We start from the raw sequence: 16,567 nt of genomic DNA on the forward strand, positions 1-16,567 counted from the left end.
CCCTCCCTTCCAGCTACACAGGAACAGAGAAATGGCTAACTAGAAGGAAAGCCCCCCGTCCTGCAAACGATTTAAAGATTTCGAGACAGTGATAAGAGTTTTGTGTCAGAAGCTATGTAGCACCCATGAAGCGTGAAGGGGGTAATGTAAAGGCGGGACGCGACAGTCAGTGCTTCCAATTAAACGAAAACCAGCTTTGCATGCGGGCACAACTTTGCACGCCAAGTGACAAACGCAAATACAAAGCTCGTAAACAAATGCTGTGTGTGTTTCTAGGGTGCAGCACGTAGGCGAGTGTGTTTTGAACTAATCAAAAGAAATAAAAATCTCAGGAAAAACGGTTAAGGAAAACCAGACCTGACACGCGATCTGCGCAAACAGAAAGTTTGTACATTTGCTACATAAATCATAAAGGTGGTCGGTTTTTGTTTTAGAAAAACGATTCCTTCCCCACACACTGGAGCTTTGTAGCAGATGGACCGGAGTGGAATGTGTGTGTTTTTCTTGTTCTTGAGCCAGTGATGGAAAACCTGGTGATAAATAACGAAATAGGACTTTATCGCACACGTATGAATGATGTAGCCACACGTGTAGCAGGGTTTGCTAGATTTGTTTTGTTTATTTTTTGATTGTGTGTTTCATATTCTGTTACTTATGTTTCTTCTCAAGTCACAATTTATTTCGTTCATCTTGATTTGTTTTAGATCCATGCTTAGTTAACATTTTGATTACATTTACATTCTTCAAATTTAACATATACATTCTTATGTTTTTCCTCTGTATGTTCTTATTCTATTGATGTAAATGTATAGTTATTCCTTCTTTAGTTAAGCTACTGGCTTTTGGTGCAATTTAATGTTTATAATTTTGTAAACTAGGCAGCTTAAAGATTTTAAAAAAGTTTCTTGTAATTTTTTAATAATTTTTTTGTGATTTGTTCTTTCCATCTTTCATATAGTTTGTTTAATTCAATTTAAAAAAAAAATGAATCTCATTTCTGAATTTTTTGAAGTATTTATCCAATTTTTCTGTAATTTTACTTAACTGCAATTTGCTTTACTTTTTACTTTACTTTGTTTTTAAATTTCCAGAGAAACTAAACATATATCCTTACATAACAAAACATCAAACGCTCTATTTTGTACATTTGTAACCCTTGTTTGTATGATTATCAATTTTGTTCGTTTAACAAGACAACAAAAATGAATAAAAATTCTACAGAATTGTATGAAATCTTAGAAAAATCAAAATGAAAACTAACAAAACAAATAAAAGCACTTTAATCATCGATTTAGACCACATCAGCAACCCCTGTCAGTTGTGTTCACTTTTTGCAATCTATGTTCAATCCTTTATTCAGTGTGTGTTCCTTGCGTGTTATGCAGAATTCACGCTTTCTTTCTAACTCGAACACTGTACGCTTGAACACACTTTCAAACTGTAAACGTCGTATGTGACGAATAAATATTACAGTGAATGCATTGTTATGCATTGTGGTCCACATGCAACAAACCGAACCTTAAATCATTTCATATATAAAGAGAGAAAATAGTTCCTTCCCATCCTTGATGCTTGAAATTGAAAAAGGACTATGTATTTTACAGCACAGCCAAACAAACCCCTCCGCTTGCTATCATGTCATGGACAAAGGTCTCCTTACAGGCCATAACCCCATGCTGCTGCTGCTGCAGCAAAATCACACACTCAGACATATCACGCTGGACACCATGCTTGTGATGGGTTTAATTAAATTTATGCAAATCAGATCAACCCCGGCCGTTCCCTTGCTCCCGCCGTACGTCCCGCAAACCAGGGCACCAGGGAGCAACAATTCGGGTGGAATAAAAATAATTACCCCCTGATTGGAATCAACACATCGATCCGGGCGTTGGAAAACAAAAACACTGCCGATGCTGCTGGTGCAACCCTGGCAACGAGCACGCTCGAGTGTGACCGTTAATAATTTGTTGCTAATTATTCATACCACCCTCGCCGGGGGGCATCAATCGGATTAAAACTCATTGACACTAATTCGATCATTGGCCAACAGCCCCGATGGCTGAGGAAGAACCGTGGTGACGGGGAACGGGGTGATGAAGCTATTAATGAGCTGCTCGGTGCGTTGTAGCGTGTAGTTGGAGTGGCTGTTTTGTACGAGCAAAAGCACACACATACACATAGGGGTGGGAGAATAAACAAATAGAGTAGTTCACTAAGCTCACCAGGTACTCCTCTATTAAGTATTGTTAGTTTTTGTTCCATAGTCCTCTTCCTCCGCTTCAAATGCAATAAATGCAGCTCATTAAAATTTATGCATGAGGGAGCTTTTAGAAGAGTGTTTTTCTGTCAGTTTCCGGTGATGTTTATTTTTTATTCTGCTTGTGTTCACTCGAATGACTATTTTCTATTGTTTTTGTTATGGAGCTGGTACTTAGTCGTTTCCATGAATTATAAGTTTCCTCTGAAGCTCTGAAAATAGTTCATGAAATTATAAATTTAGGTGATTTTTGTTTAAAACTAATATCTAAAACCAACTCGGCTAAAACGGCTTCACACAATTAAACAAACAATAAACGTATTCAATACAACCCAATATGGCCGTATTTTTCCATGACAAATCACACGTCCCAATGCATCGAGTGGCTCTAAAACGTACTTGTTAATTTGATTTATTAGTCGCCCGCGCTTCATGGGAAGCAAACGTTCCACCCTAACATGGTGGCGATAATTTCCAGAATCCGTATCCGAACGAAACCAACTGAATGAGGCAAACCAAACCCGAACCAAACAAAGAGAAAAAAAAGTGATGTCCACTGTGCAACCGAATGCATCAATCAATTGGCCACCGATGACTGATGGGTCGATCCAATCAACCTCACGGCCCGCTGGAAGCTGCGAAGGAAGGAGAGTTCGACCGAAAGAAACCGGATCCATCGCGGCTTTCCTCCACTCTGAGGCGAGGTAAAAGAAGGGCAAAACCAAAAAACGCACTTTGCGAGAGACAAAAACAGACGAAGCGAAGAGAGAAAGGACGGGGTGAGAAAAATGTGCCAGAAAATTCATATAAATTACCATAAAAGTTAGGTTAAATTGAAAAATTGAAGTTGATTTATGAAATCGCTTTTTATTGCGCTTCGCTGGTGCGCGCGGACGTGTGTTTTCTTATATGCGTGTGTGTGTGTGTTTTTGTTCTTATTTTGTTGTCGTTTCTGTACTCTCTTCTTGTGCAACCTTTTCTTTTTTCTCGCTTTGCTGTTTATTGCTTGAAATCTGTTCGCGAAATTGTATTTTTACTCTTTTTTCCTGTACACGATATCTATAAAGAATGATTTCATTTCATCCGTTTTTGGCTCACCTCAAAAACGCATCTCCGCGTATCAGAGAGGGGCCGATTTTTGTGGCTGGCTTTTTTGCAAACTGAGTTCTTCATCATCTAAAGACACACACACACACGCGCCTCTCAGCGAAACCCTCCATTACGCTGTATTATTTATTCTGCCTCGTGCAGCATCGGCACCGTTGTTTCATCGTTCGTGTACCACGCTGCATCGCTGGAGTTTATGTTCTTTTATGCTGCTCACCCAGTATTGCGGTGTTACAAGCTCGAGGTGCATAATGTATGCTGGTGTTGGATGGGGCAGGGTCTTCTTTTTTGCCTCATCCCACACCGTTAACATTTAACCTCCGCTTCTCTACCACCACAACCCGCACACGCAGAGGGCACACTGATTTTATGGGCAATCAAGTTTCGTTTTTTTTTTCTTCTGTGCTTCCTATTTGTGTGTCATTTTCATTGCATTTGCAATCATTGGCAGTGGTGGTGGTGGTGGTGCGCACATATACTTCACGCGTATTTGCAATGTCTTTTTGGTGCTCGATTTGGTAGGGCATCAAAGGCAGGGATACGATGGAGACGACCTCTGGCTCCGCACGACCCAAACTCATCCCTCAATGCCACGGCTAAAAGCGATGAAATAAATAAACATACCGGGAGAAGAGAGAAGAAGAGCAGCAACTAAAATAACAACAAAAAAGTGTTACCAACAGAACCTGAAATCGGGTTAAAACATAAACACACACACACATACATACGTGCGGGAGCACTTCGGATGGGGTTGAAAAGCAGGAAGATAGAGAGAGAAATGGGAAAGGAATGGGCAGGGGAAATGAAGAAAAATGGCACAACGATGGAACATAACTGTTTTGTTGTTGGTTGATTTAAGGGAAGGAAGTGCATGCAACGCAGAGCAGCATTCGGATTCGTTCCGGTCGTTTTTATAAACATCAAAGGTAAAGAAAGAAATATGACCTTTGGGGTGGCGGTAGTGCGTTATTTTGAGCCCATTGAATGATCCCCAAAAAGTGGAGTAAAGTAAGTTACTTAAATTCTAAGGAAACCTAAGACTGGGGGTTAAAGCACAAAGGAGTAGATAAAAATGCTTACTTGTCGCGTCTTTCTAGTGCAATTGGTTCTAGACTATTTGATTTTCTAGACTCTTAGTTACGGTGATTATAAAAGTCCTAAAACCTCAATTCAGAGCTAATTCTCGTAGTAGAGAGCTATCTCGAATTACTAATTTAGATACATTTTTAAAGACTTTCTGTCTTTCTTTCAAGCATCAAAATCCATTTTCCAGACCTCGTTCGCCTTCAATTTTACCATATTTTATATCATTAAGAAGTTACACTTTTTCCCTAGACTTTACTGGTGGGTAAAGTTCTGATATTGAATTCCAATTTCCATATACTGACCTCTGACTTTCGTTCTAGTATCGAAGAGCCAGAAATTATTTGAGAACTCCGTTTCTAATATCTAGTTCACATTTGACATAGATATCGGATCGAATCTGGAGCTTTATGCTAGAACATTTTAGTATCGAAAGTCGGTTATATATTCTCCAAGATCAATTAATGAACACCTAGAAAGATGATGTTTAATTAGATGTTGTATGCTATACACGACACGTTTAAACAAGATCTAAAAGAAAACGTAGAAATGGATTGAATGAGCTTTAATCTTCCTTCCCGAGAATGATTTTAAACAAAGCAATATTTTCCCAGCTTTTAAGAACCAGCTGCTTTCGCCATTATCCTCGTTCATCGCAAAAAGGTTTGATAATAACCATTCGCAAGCATTGAAGTTCGATTCTAGCCATAACTGGTCACGATTAAAAAGCGAATTTTATTTCATCGTTCTCATTTCAGGTGTTATTTTCTCCAGCGCAACGCCATTCGCCACCAAATGCCGAGTGGGTGGATAAGGTGTGTGTGTGTATGCGCTGAGATAGAAGTAAATCATAGCAACCACTCGGCAGGCAAATATGTAAACATCGACAGCAAACATTATAACCACCGCACCAACACATAAGCGTGACACGAAGCCGGCCGGGATGCCCTCTGCCGGTCGCCGGTTTTACTTTGCCCCGGTGCCACACTGCTGCTGCTGCTGCTGGCCGGTGCAAATGCTCCCTTTCAGCACGGAGGGGAAAGGGACAAGGGACGGAAAAAGTAGGTACATTTCCCCGTTCACACTCATCACCCACCTTAACCTCTGTAAGCTTTTATGTTTGCTGTTGCTCTATACACAGCTCATGGCAAACTATGATTTTATATAGTTTTGGATGTCTTTTTTTTTCGTTGCTCCATCGTGTGAGATCGACAGAGAAAGCGAGAGGGAGAGAGAGAGAGAGATGGGTAATAAAACGCTATGTTTTATGTTTCTTTGTTTGTGCAGGTCGCACAAGCACCTCTCCCCCATGGGAGCTGCTGGTTAGCGGCTGTGCAGCACGGTAGCCGACCCCGTGCACGGAACGGAAAGCGAAAACGGTGTGCAAACGAGATGGCCGGTGCGGTGAATGCATACATAGAGAGCAGAAGGTATAGGGAGCGAACGAAAGAGAGATATATAAATGAGTGTGTATGTGTGTATGAGTATTGGATGCGAATTTATGCTCGCACATGATGCGCTGTTGCTAAGGGCCTCGATCGACCTGCTGATGTTATCGGTTCCCCATCCCCCAACATCCCCCATGCAGCTGCAGTTTACCTTTGCCCAAGCATGGGTGGTAGTGTTGCCCCATGCTGAGGATGGAAGAGGAAGAAGACGCCCGGAGAACAGAACGGTGGCCTTTCCCGAAGAGAAATTGACACAAAGTAACATTGCTTTTTTGCTGCCGACAATTTGTTTTTGGAAATAGTACAATGTTTGAGGTAAAATCCGGTTCGAAGGACTATTTTTGTTTGATTGTTTTGACCTCTAAAATGATGTTATTGTGATTAGGCTAATTAAAACAAGTTTTAAAGCACAGAGTAAGTTCTATGGTAATGATATCAGGCTTTATATTGCAAATTAACTTACACAAAATTCTTCAACGTTCTCGTTTTTCCTATCCAGCCACCCTTAACCTTATCTTAATACAATCAGAGCGTGTTCGAGAATATTCGAAAAAATGAATTTGATTGATTTATCGGAGCAACAGCCGATCCCTTCCATGGCCAGTAATAAAATTATTTTGAATAAGTCTCTTTGCCTATTAAAATCACTTCCAAGTCCATCCGCCCACCCTCCTGCATCACTGTCTAATCGATCCTAAGGGTTTCGCAGTGCATCGACGTTGTATGTCGTTCATAAAAAGTGAAACACTCTTGTTGCTATGCGGATGCATCCAGTCCCGTCCAGTGCACTGGAGCACTGGAGAGCAAAAGCAAGCAAGCGGCAAGAAGAACGGCAGCAAGAGAACCTAAATTAAACATACATGAGAATGGGCGCAGCAAACTGCATAACCGAGAACATATGATGGCGAGAGCATTGCGATGCGATTGCCCGAGCTCACTACCACACCAGCCAAAGCAAGCCGAGCGAAAGCCGGCTTCCCAACATACAGAGCGCTGGTATTGCTTGTGTTTGTGTGTGTGTGTCGTGGTGCTTTCTCCCCGTCCGTCCCGGTAAATAAAATCAGCTGAGCGATCCATCTCCCCACTCAATTTCCGGTGAGGTGCGGGTGGGTCACGAAGCCCCCATCTAGTACATAAATGCACACATACACAAACGTACTCTCGGGCGGCTGTTATGTTATGCAGTGCTCGGTGTGTAGCACCATGCTCGGTCGATGGCTATCTGGGATGGTGTTTGATACATACTGAGACCGTCGTCAGAACAGAGAAAGCAATATCCAGCAGCAGAAAGGCCAGAAGCGAACGGAGCGTAATGTAATGTAAAACGCTCGGCAATGCTTGCTTGGTGTTGGTGAAGCCCGCGCAGGAAAGTGTTGGTGATGGGCCCGGTTCGGTGCTTTGTGTCATCCCTAACATCATCATCGCCATCGTCATCATCGTCATCATCATCGCGCAGTCATCTGGATGCCCTTTTTATTGACCTCTCACACTCTCGCTCTCTCACTTTCTCTTCGCGCAGTTTTTTTTTGTTTTTTACTTTTTTATACACTGCTCTTCTTGAATCTCTTGCCTGCCTTCTCTGCTACCTTTTTCGATGAGGTAATTATAGGGTGGTGGGAAGCGCTTAATTGAATGATTGTTCGTCCATTTGATTTCGTTACAGTAATATTTGCCTGTCGGCGAGTGTCTTTGTGTGTATGTGTGTGTGCTGGATGGTTTTTGCTCTTTTATGCTCTTTCATTTCTTGCTATATTTGCTTTTGATATCTTTTGCTGCCCTTACCGTGCATCGAGTTTTGTTTACCACACCTACGCATTAGCCATGATTACAGCTGAGAGCAAGTTCTGGTTTGTGTGTGTGTGTTTTTTTTTTCATTAAGAAAGAAGGTTTTGCGAGAATGTACACATAACTTAAAAGCATTTTAAAAATAACACTCTTAAGATTGCATATATTTTATCAACCTGGGTTTTCGAAATCATTTAAACTTACTACCACCAACTGAAAGGAAAGATCAATAAATAAGTACTTCAAACAATGAAAAAAGCGACTGAACATATTTGTTTACGATGAGTTCTTTACGAATATTGGATTAAACCCATAATAGCTTTTGCGCCTAAAAGTGTGCAGTCTTTCAAACAATAGTTCAATTTTAAGAATTACTATGCACGCTTTTAAAGTCTATTCATTTGCACAGCAGTTTTTATTGTGGTCTGATGGCTCATTACAACAATCAATAACAACAAAACAAAGAAAAGATTACTAATTTAGGAAAAAGGCAATACGCGTAGTGCAAAATATTTCGACTTTATAATACTGATCGTGACATTCTTATGATTCATTTGTTCTGATCTTCTTTTTTGATTATTTTTATTGTTATTATTATTATTACCTATATTATTATTATTATTATTATTATTATTATTATTATTATTATTATTATTATTATTATTATTATGATTATTATTATTATTATTATTATTATTATTATTATTATTATTATTATTTTTGTGCTACAATTATTACTATTTCTCTTCTTAAAAGGAATAATGTATCCTCTTTGAACATTTTACTCACCATAAAATTACCTTTTTTGCCCTTAAATGACCACATCCAATCCCATTGGTTCCGGTACACATTTTCCAAGCCGGAGAGCATCGAGAAATTACTTAACAATTTCCAACCTAACAGTTCTACCCGCGCGGCCCCACCGCGCCACTTGTGCACGATTCCCGTCCGAGCAAACTCGCACCATATGATTTCTTACACAATCATCCTCCCAGCGGCACATAGAAAAAGGACAACCTCCGTTGCGGCCTCCCAAAAAAAAACCCCTAAACCCAAAACGGAAAAGCAGAACCTCTCCTTGCTCTCGCACATACACACACAGACACTCGCGCTGCTTTATCATTCAAACGTGCCGGGAAAGTTTGACGAACCTTCGTTTGACCGGAACGACCGGGAACGACCAGTTGTTGTTGATTTTTTTCATTTTTTCCTCAGTTTGCACATTTATTCTTGGACGCAAGCAAAACGACATCAGGGACTGAAGGGTGAGTTTCTTTTGATTTTAGCACCTTTTTTTCCGCGTCCATACCATGCCAAGAATCGCATGAAGTTTCCCTCTTGGGAGAAAGAAAAAATCGTTAATCGGTTTCACGGTAGCATAAAAAACAGCTGTTGCGATCGAAAGGAAATCGACCCGACTGGAGCGAACACACCAACACCAGCACACAAGCGAACGGGCAAGCAAGAAGCAGTAAAAGAACCGTTCTCTCTTCTTTTTTTTTTGCTTTCATTGAATTGGAAAATCGATAAACAGCAGGCAACGAACGATTTGCCATCACTGCGCATTGGAGAGAGAGAGTGCGAGAGAGCGAACGAATACAGGCTTTGTAAATGGAAACGAGTAGGGAAATAGAAGGGCTGAAACATGACACATTGGGGAAAGAGTACAGAGAAGCGTAACGGAGGGAGGGAAAAAACATACCGGTACATAAAATACCAACACACACACACACACATGTACGGGCTCGGAGCGCCGACACGAAGCTGTCAAATGCTACCGGCGTTTTTCTCTCGCTCTCTGCGCTTCCTACTGTACATAAGCTTTACCGGCATGCGCGTGCACACACACAAACAAAGCCGATACTGCTTGCCCTCATGAGGGAAAACCCCGGAATAAATGCACCGACAGTGGTGTTAGTGTGGCTTTGTTGGGGGTGCACTTGGGTTCGGACAGAGCCCGACCGGCTGTTTTATAAGGGGCAAGGCCAGTCGGTATGAGGAAGGGAAGAGATTTTAACATCCCCTGCTTCCCTCCTTGGAAAGGTGTACCCTGGTTGTTAGAATGTGTCAGTGAAGTGGTAATGGAAAAGCGGTGGATTTTCCTCACCGTCTATTTCTATTGTTATTGTTGTTCTTATTCGGTTGCAAAATTGGAAAGAGCAAGAGAGAGAGAACGAGCTACTGGATGGAAATAAATCTTTACACCTTAAAGGGAGCAATAGAGAGAAAAAGAGAGAGGGAGAGAGAGAGAGAGAGAGCGAGCGAAAGAAAGAGAGAGCAATAGAAAAATTAATGTTAAATTTAACGAAATAATTTACTTGAAAACCAGTTTTTAAAATTAAAACTCGCTTACTTCTATCTTTACAAATATCTCAAATGTTTGATATTACGTTCAGCAAATGCTCCAATTCTTATAAAAAATGTATATATTTTAATTTTTTATTACCTTTTTTAATAAAACGACATACTTGCTTCAAATTCCGATTAATCTTATTTAGTTCAGTGTTTGAATAACAAATATATGACCAGTTTCTGTCAGTTAACAATTACATTTACACAAACGCAGTCGCTTTTCACCTGCTCATTGATCTCCGCAGTAAAGCAGCCAAGCCAAAATGAACACAAAACCGAACAACGGAAGAACCGAGCAACCAGAACCGAAAGCAACATTATTTGCATGTTGGAAGAGATTACGAGCTTTACCCTGTGATAGGGAGGGGGCAATATTTTCATCCCTTCCCATGGCTCACGCTTGCTCACTCTTTCTCCCTCACAATCCGTGTGGTATTGGTGTAACGCGTGAAGCAACTGGGAAGGGAATGAGAATGGAGCAGCCCAGTACCTCACACGGGCCTGCTGCTGCTGCTGCTGCTGCTCGGTTTGAGTTTCGGTGACGGAAAGGTGATATTTATTTCGGTAGATAACGTTCACCACACGATCACTTCTCTTCCCCCTCCCTTCCCCTTTTGTCACTAGAAACGCACACACAAACACACATACACACTATGTAATGGGCAATTAAAGAAGCATCATACTTTGTGCGCACAAGGTTTTGTTCCATTTTGGGAGGGGTGTTTAATGTCGAATTATGGCCGCCTCTCCACACACACACACACACACACACACACACACACCTCCCTTTCCCAAAAATCGATCGAGAAAGCACGGAAATGATGGGTTCATCGGGTTTTGCGGTATTTTTAATGCACTGGTGCTATTAGGTTGCGTCCGACGGGCGCTTTATCTGATTTGAAAGCAAACGCACACTCAGAGACACAAAATCAGCACACGCAAACACAAACAAACAAACAAAAAACAAACAAAACAAAAAAAGCTTAATTTCGCCTACTTTGTATCCTGTTTCCTGATGGATACAAATAAAACTTTTTTCCTGCCCTTCGCATCGCATTTTCCCGGAAGTGTATAAAACTTTGCAAAGAAATCATTTCCGTACCCTCCCCAGGGTGTGTGTGTGTGTGTGTGTGTGTGTGTGTGTGTGTGTGTGTGTGTGTGTGTGTGTGTGTGTGTGTGTGTGTGTGCGTGTGCTGTCTTTGTCCTCTTCGTCGTCGATAATAAATTGATTAAAAAGCCTCCCAAAAATAGGGCGGCAACATATCTCTCCCTCTCCGTCGTTATCATCTTAATCTGCTTTCGATCAGCTGGTGGGTTGCCTACATTTAGGCGCTGAAGCGAACAAACAAACAAAAAAACGGAGGACCTGCTACAGCTTTCCTGGTTTTTTGTCTGTGTCTGTGCCAATCTTGTTCTTTTTTTTATTCTCACTCAAAGTTCGATTGAACTTTGAGCCAGCACTGTTTGCCTTTAGCAGAAGTTTTTTGCCTTTCGTTTTGTTCTTAATAATTTCGGATCGCATGTTTTGTGCATTTGTTTGTATCTTCGTTAGCGATTTGTTGTCGTTTTGTTTTGGGTGTAGCTGATCCTTCCGGGGAAAAGTTTAAAATCGGATACAGCAAATAGGGAAGGAAATCCCTACTGACAGATAAAATTAAACAACAGCATTGAAGAAGATGGGAAGCAACCAACAACAACAAAAAACTCCACCCCTGATGAAGATCAATACAGCTTCGATTGGGGCGAGGACAGAGTAAAGTTGGATCAAATCGAATGAAACAACTGGGAGGAAGAACAAGAGAACAAAAAGCCTCACCAAACCCCTCCCGTTGGCAAACATTATTGGCAAACAATCCTGGAACAGTGTGTTCCCTGGGTTCCTCTTTTTTTTGCTTTAAAACTCCCTGGAAGCACAAACCTCCCACACGATACCGGGAAGGCCTACCCTGCTGGAGGGCATTATCCCATCGATGGGCTATCGTTAAATTTTATACTTTGTTTTTAATTAGATTTTTATTGGTAGATTTCACCCCGCTCGATTCGGGTATCTGCTTTCACAGCAAAACTTTCCAACTTGCTCCGTGTGATGAGTGTACGAAAAAAAAACGCACACACACACACACCAACATTAGGGGGATGTACGTTTTAACTGGAACAGGCTGCCACTTTGTTGCCGCGGCTATTGTTGCTTTACATCTCCGATGGAATTTAATTACATTCCGTAATCAACTGAGGGATATAGATTGATTGAAATGAATGGATGCTGATAATGTGCAATGTGAGCGTGGTGGTGGTGGGGGTGTTGGTGGTCGGTGATGTTTGTAGCCTACAACAACAAGCGATTTAAAAGCTCCTCAAGGCAATAAATAAACTTGCAGCAGTAGAGCTTTCGATTGATTTATTACAGGAATGCTTTTCTTCCTGATGCTATTTGTATCCCTTGATTCAGTGAAGGGAGTTAAAAGTGTACCGTAAGAAGAAACTGTGATGAATATGGTTCGAATTCATACAATCAATTACAAGAGCAGTATGTGTTTTGTTCAAAGTATTCTTCTGTATCCAGAGTGACGACAAAAAATATTACAAATGAGACTATGAAACTGCATTTTGCAAACAATGTGTCTCATATAATAAGTATTTTTAAATTTTATTCAACTGTGAAACTATGAGTAGTTTTAAATAAAAATATTAAGAATTACTCTTTTGGACAGTGAGCATTTGGCGGGATGAAAACTAAAAAATAAAAATCTGTTTTGACCAGCTAATTTTGTTTCGATACCTAAGAATTAAAATAGGATAAATCCATGTGTTGTGAATGTTTTTCTGTAGCGAATGTGAATGTGAATTTGTATATGGATGTTTTGTGTGCTTTATAGAAAACATATGGATTTCTCTAAGGTTATCGCAACATCACATAATCCTGGCAAAAAATCAGCCCAAATTATTATATTTTTTTGAATCTTCAAACCTGTGTCAAAATAAGTCTCAAGAGCTCATTTGGCGTGAAAGAAATGAAGAGAACTTTGTTTATTTATAACCTATGAAAAGTTACTTTCATACGAATAAGTAATGTAGTGACAAAAAATCAGAGTAAATAGTTATTCTTGTCGTTGCAATAAATAACACTTCATTCCAACGACACGATACTTAGAACTAGTCATTTTTAGCTAGTTTAGTTTCGAGAGGATCGTCCATTCCAATCCGGAAATTAGTTATTTGTAAGTAGTCAATGATTACTTAATATATGTACTAGTTACTTTCACAATTAAAATTCATTTCAATTCATTGTTTCAACGAACAGTTACTTGTGTCTCATCTTTTAACAAATTAAGTATGGTTTTTCGCTCTACCAGATTTGATAGTTTGATAGTCAGCCCGAGAAAGCATGCTGGTTTTGTTACCCTTAGGAGTTACTCTTGCAAGCTACACTGACCATTTGCTGGTAGCTAAATATGTATAAATAAATAAATAAACAAATAAACTATGAACCATGGGCCAATCTGGCGCCTACAGGTATGCAATATGAGCTCCAAGGTACATTGTATTCCAACTGTACTGATACAGTTCAGTTTTCTGACTGGTTTCCAATGTTAACAGTATTATGCAACGTTTGTCAGCTGTTGGAGATGTGATTGCAGTTAAATTTGGATACTTCTCAGAAAACAATGTGACTACACTCCTCAAACGAATGTGTGGTGGATTTGGCAGAATTTGCTTGTAATGTATTATTGTTTTATATGTTTTATTTGTTTTTTTTTTTTTTAAGTTTTAGTCACATAATGCTTTATTTCATTTATTAATCTATGAATAGTTTAAAGCATATCTTTTCCGTACATGAATTGGTAGAAAATTTTAGATAATTTGTTCTCAGATATTTACTATTATCTTATCTTAGATAGATATTTTTTAGATTAGAGTTTAGCGTAGCATTCTTGTTGTCTAACGTACAAAATTTATTAAGCGCTGATGACGGCCTACGATTTATATACGATTTTTAAGTCAATAAAGGGTTTCCCACTATATAATTTGAATTACATCAATTTGGGTTCACAAATCACAAATGGGTTCCCATATTTTTTTGGAGCGTTCAGACGATTTTTTGGCTTTTTCCCAGAATTTTTCGGTCCAATTGTATTGATATCCAATTGGAAAATACCAATAAATTATTGGAACGAAACAAAACTCTATGGGAACCCATAAAAAATTGATGGGAACCCACCAAAAAATCATTGGAACTGACCAATAAATCGTGGGAAGCCCTGTAAGTCAGTAAGTGTAAGAAAATCTATATCAGAGCCCTGTATCAGCGAATTGTATTTTGATGCTGATTTTACCCTAGAAAATGTTATTCAACACTCATTTTTGTCTATCTTTATACATTGGAAAAATGAACAGCCTTCCTTATAATGACAAATTTTAAGCAGTACGGCCTGTTCAGCTCTACTAAACAAAATCAAAATCTTTCATCATCATCAACATCATGATTAGTAGCTCCAGGTTTTCCCTACCACCCAGACGTGGTGCAACCAAACGCAACCGATTGCATTGAATGCAATTGAAAATATTCAAATTGTATGCACACTCAAACAAAAAAATGAATCGAAACAAAACAACGCACAAAAAAAAAAAGGTAAAGCAGCCTACGACACACAAAACGCTACCGCCCGTTGTGCAAATGCGCACAGTTTCCGTTTTTAGTTTTGCATATGAAAAAGGGCACACACATCCATCGCTCCCTGGATGCGGAACGCAATCTCTCGTAGCTGCTGTGGTTTTCTTTTTAGCCGCTCGCTTTTTTTTCTCTCTCTATTTATTTCGTAGGTGAGCTTTGTGTTTGGTGCTCTCCTTTCATACACTCGCACACACACACACACATACACAAATCTTCCATGGTTTGGAAGCAGTGAACGGATGCCTTATGCTAAATTAAAACGATGTCACGTACACCGCACACTTCACCCTTTACTGGTAGGGGTGTATTGGGGTGTGTATGTGTGGGTACAAAGTGTCACTATGAATATTTGAACTTCACTCTTTGCTGAATCTGATGCAATAATTCATTCTCTACCCCACCACGAGAACGGCAATCACCTACACACACATACACACATACACAGATGCGGTACAAAATGCATTTCATTGCCGGTGCTGCTGCTGCTGCTGCTGCTGCTGCTGCTACTAACTGCAGTAGTGTGTTGGTGATGAAAACGCTGTAAATAATTTAATCCAGTTTGCAGTGCCCCGTCAACCCTTTTCTAAGTCCTCCACCCTTTTTTCCTGCCATAGGTGCACGGAGAACAATGCATTTTTATTTATTCTGCAAATGCACATGCGTCAATCTGGATTTGAAAAGCGTTGCGTTGGAGTGGGTTGCGAGGGAAAGGACCAGAGATGAAGAAGTGGAAAGCGGAGTCGGTGGGATTTATTTCATCAATTTCCAACCCACACACACACACACACGCAGCACACATTTCAGGGCAGCAGGAACACATTTTCCGTCGGTGGTGGCGCATGGGAAAGGTGGGGAAAAATTCAACCAACTAAAGCAAAAGTTTATGGACGATTTTCTTCCACTTTATTGGCAACGCTTTCCCACCCTTCGGTTAGCGTTGCCCACTCCCTCCCACTATCGCATGATTTATGCAGCTCGAAACAGGTTCTGGCTGCATCCTTCAAAAAATGGCTGCTCCCATCAGGCCATGTGGTCAGCCCGTTCAGGCTGAGGTGTAGCTGATGGTGGTAGTAATGATTTGCTAAACAATTGAATTCAATTCCTCCCCGTCGGACGGGTGGGGGAGGCGGTTGGGCTGTGGGTGGGTGGTAGCAAGCACTCTGAAGTGGCCTGTCATAAACAGTCCATGGGGCCCTGTTCGAGTGAATAAAACTGCCTTCAATTGCCACCCAGCGCGCAGCTAGTTAAGAGTGCCCGCAGGCCGGGCCGGTGTGTGTGTGTGCCGTTGTTTGTCGATCGTAAAAATTAATGTCCAGCTCTGAATGTGTCGTTGCCTTTGTGGCCGATCGTAACCTGCTTTACTCTTCACAGACACGCCACATTGTTGTTGTTTTGGGTGGGAGGGTTTCGGTTTTATTTTCGGCACCTCCGGCACACCGTCTTCGATTGGAAAAAGAACAACTTCCAGATGGGCTGCAGCAAAAAGGGGAAATGAAAAACAATCCTTTAGGGAAGGGAACGGATCACGGAGGAAAATAAAGGCCTTTTCCACTCTTAACCAATCCAGAACGGAGGCAGCGTTTCTGGGATGTAGGGAGTAGGGGCGAGTTTTGAGTTGTGAGCATTTGATTGTGAATCGATGGCCGGAAGGTCGGCTGACTTGGAAGGAAATCAATTAATCACACACGCCTCTCAGGAAAGCGTCCATAAATTTAATGGTGTGCATACATTTTGGAGTGTAATGGAATAATCATAATATTGGAAAGGGAAAATGTTATGTCGTTTTATTACAAATATTGATCGGGTGGCTTGATCGGCACAAATGGTTTGCATAGTTTTTATCTTATCCTGTTAGCGTTTCAT

General features: G+C 40.6%; 1 long non-coding RNA gene across 2 annotated transcripts in view; it reads left to right on the top strand.

Moving 5' to 3' along the window:
* LOC133393785 (uncharacterized) overlaps positions 1-6,364 on the top strand; it is a 344,205-nt gene extending 337,841 nt beyond the window's left edge. For both annotated transcript variants that reach the window (XR_009766388.1, XR_009766387.1), the window contains exons 7-8: positions 5,206-5,508; positions 5,735-6,364. This is a non-coding gene — a long non-coding RNA (uncharacterized LOC133393785). The remainder of the gene's footprint in view (positions 1-5,205; positions 5,509-5,734) is intronic.
* The last annotated feature ends 10,203 nt before the right edge of the window (positions 6,365-16,567 follow it).

The sequence above is a fragment of the Anopheles gambiae genome, chromosome 3 (assembly GCF_943734735.2).
Source record: "Anopheles gambiae chromosome 3, idAnoGambNW_F1_1, whole genome shotgun sequence".
Classification (NCBI taxonomy): Eukaryota; Metazoa; Arthropoda; class Insecta; order Diptera; family Culicidae; genus Anopheles; species Anopheles gambiae.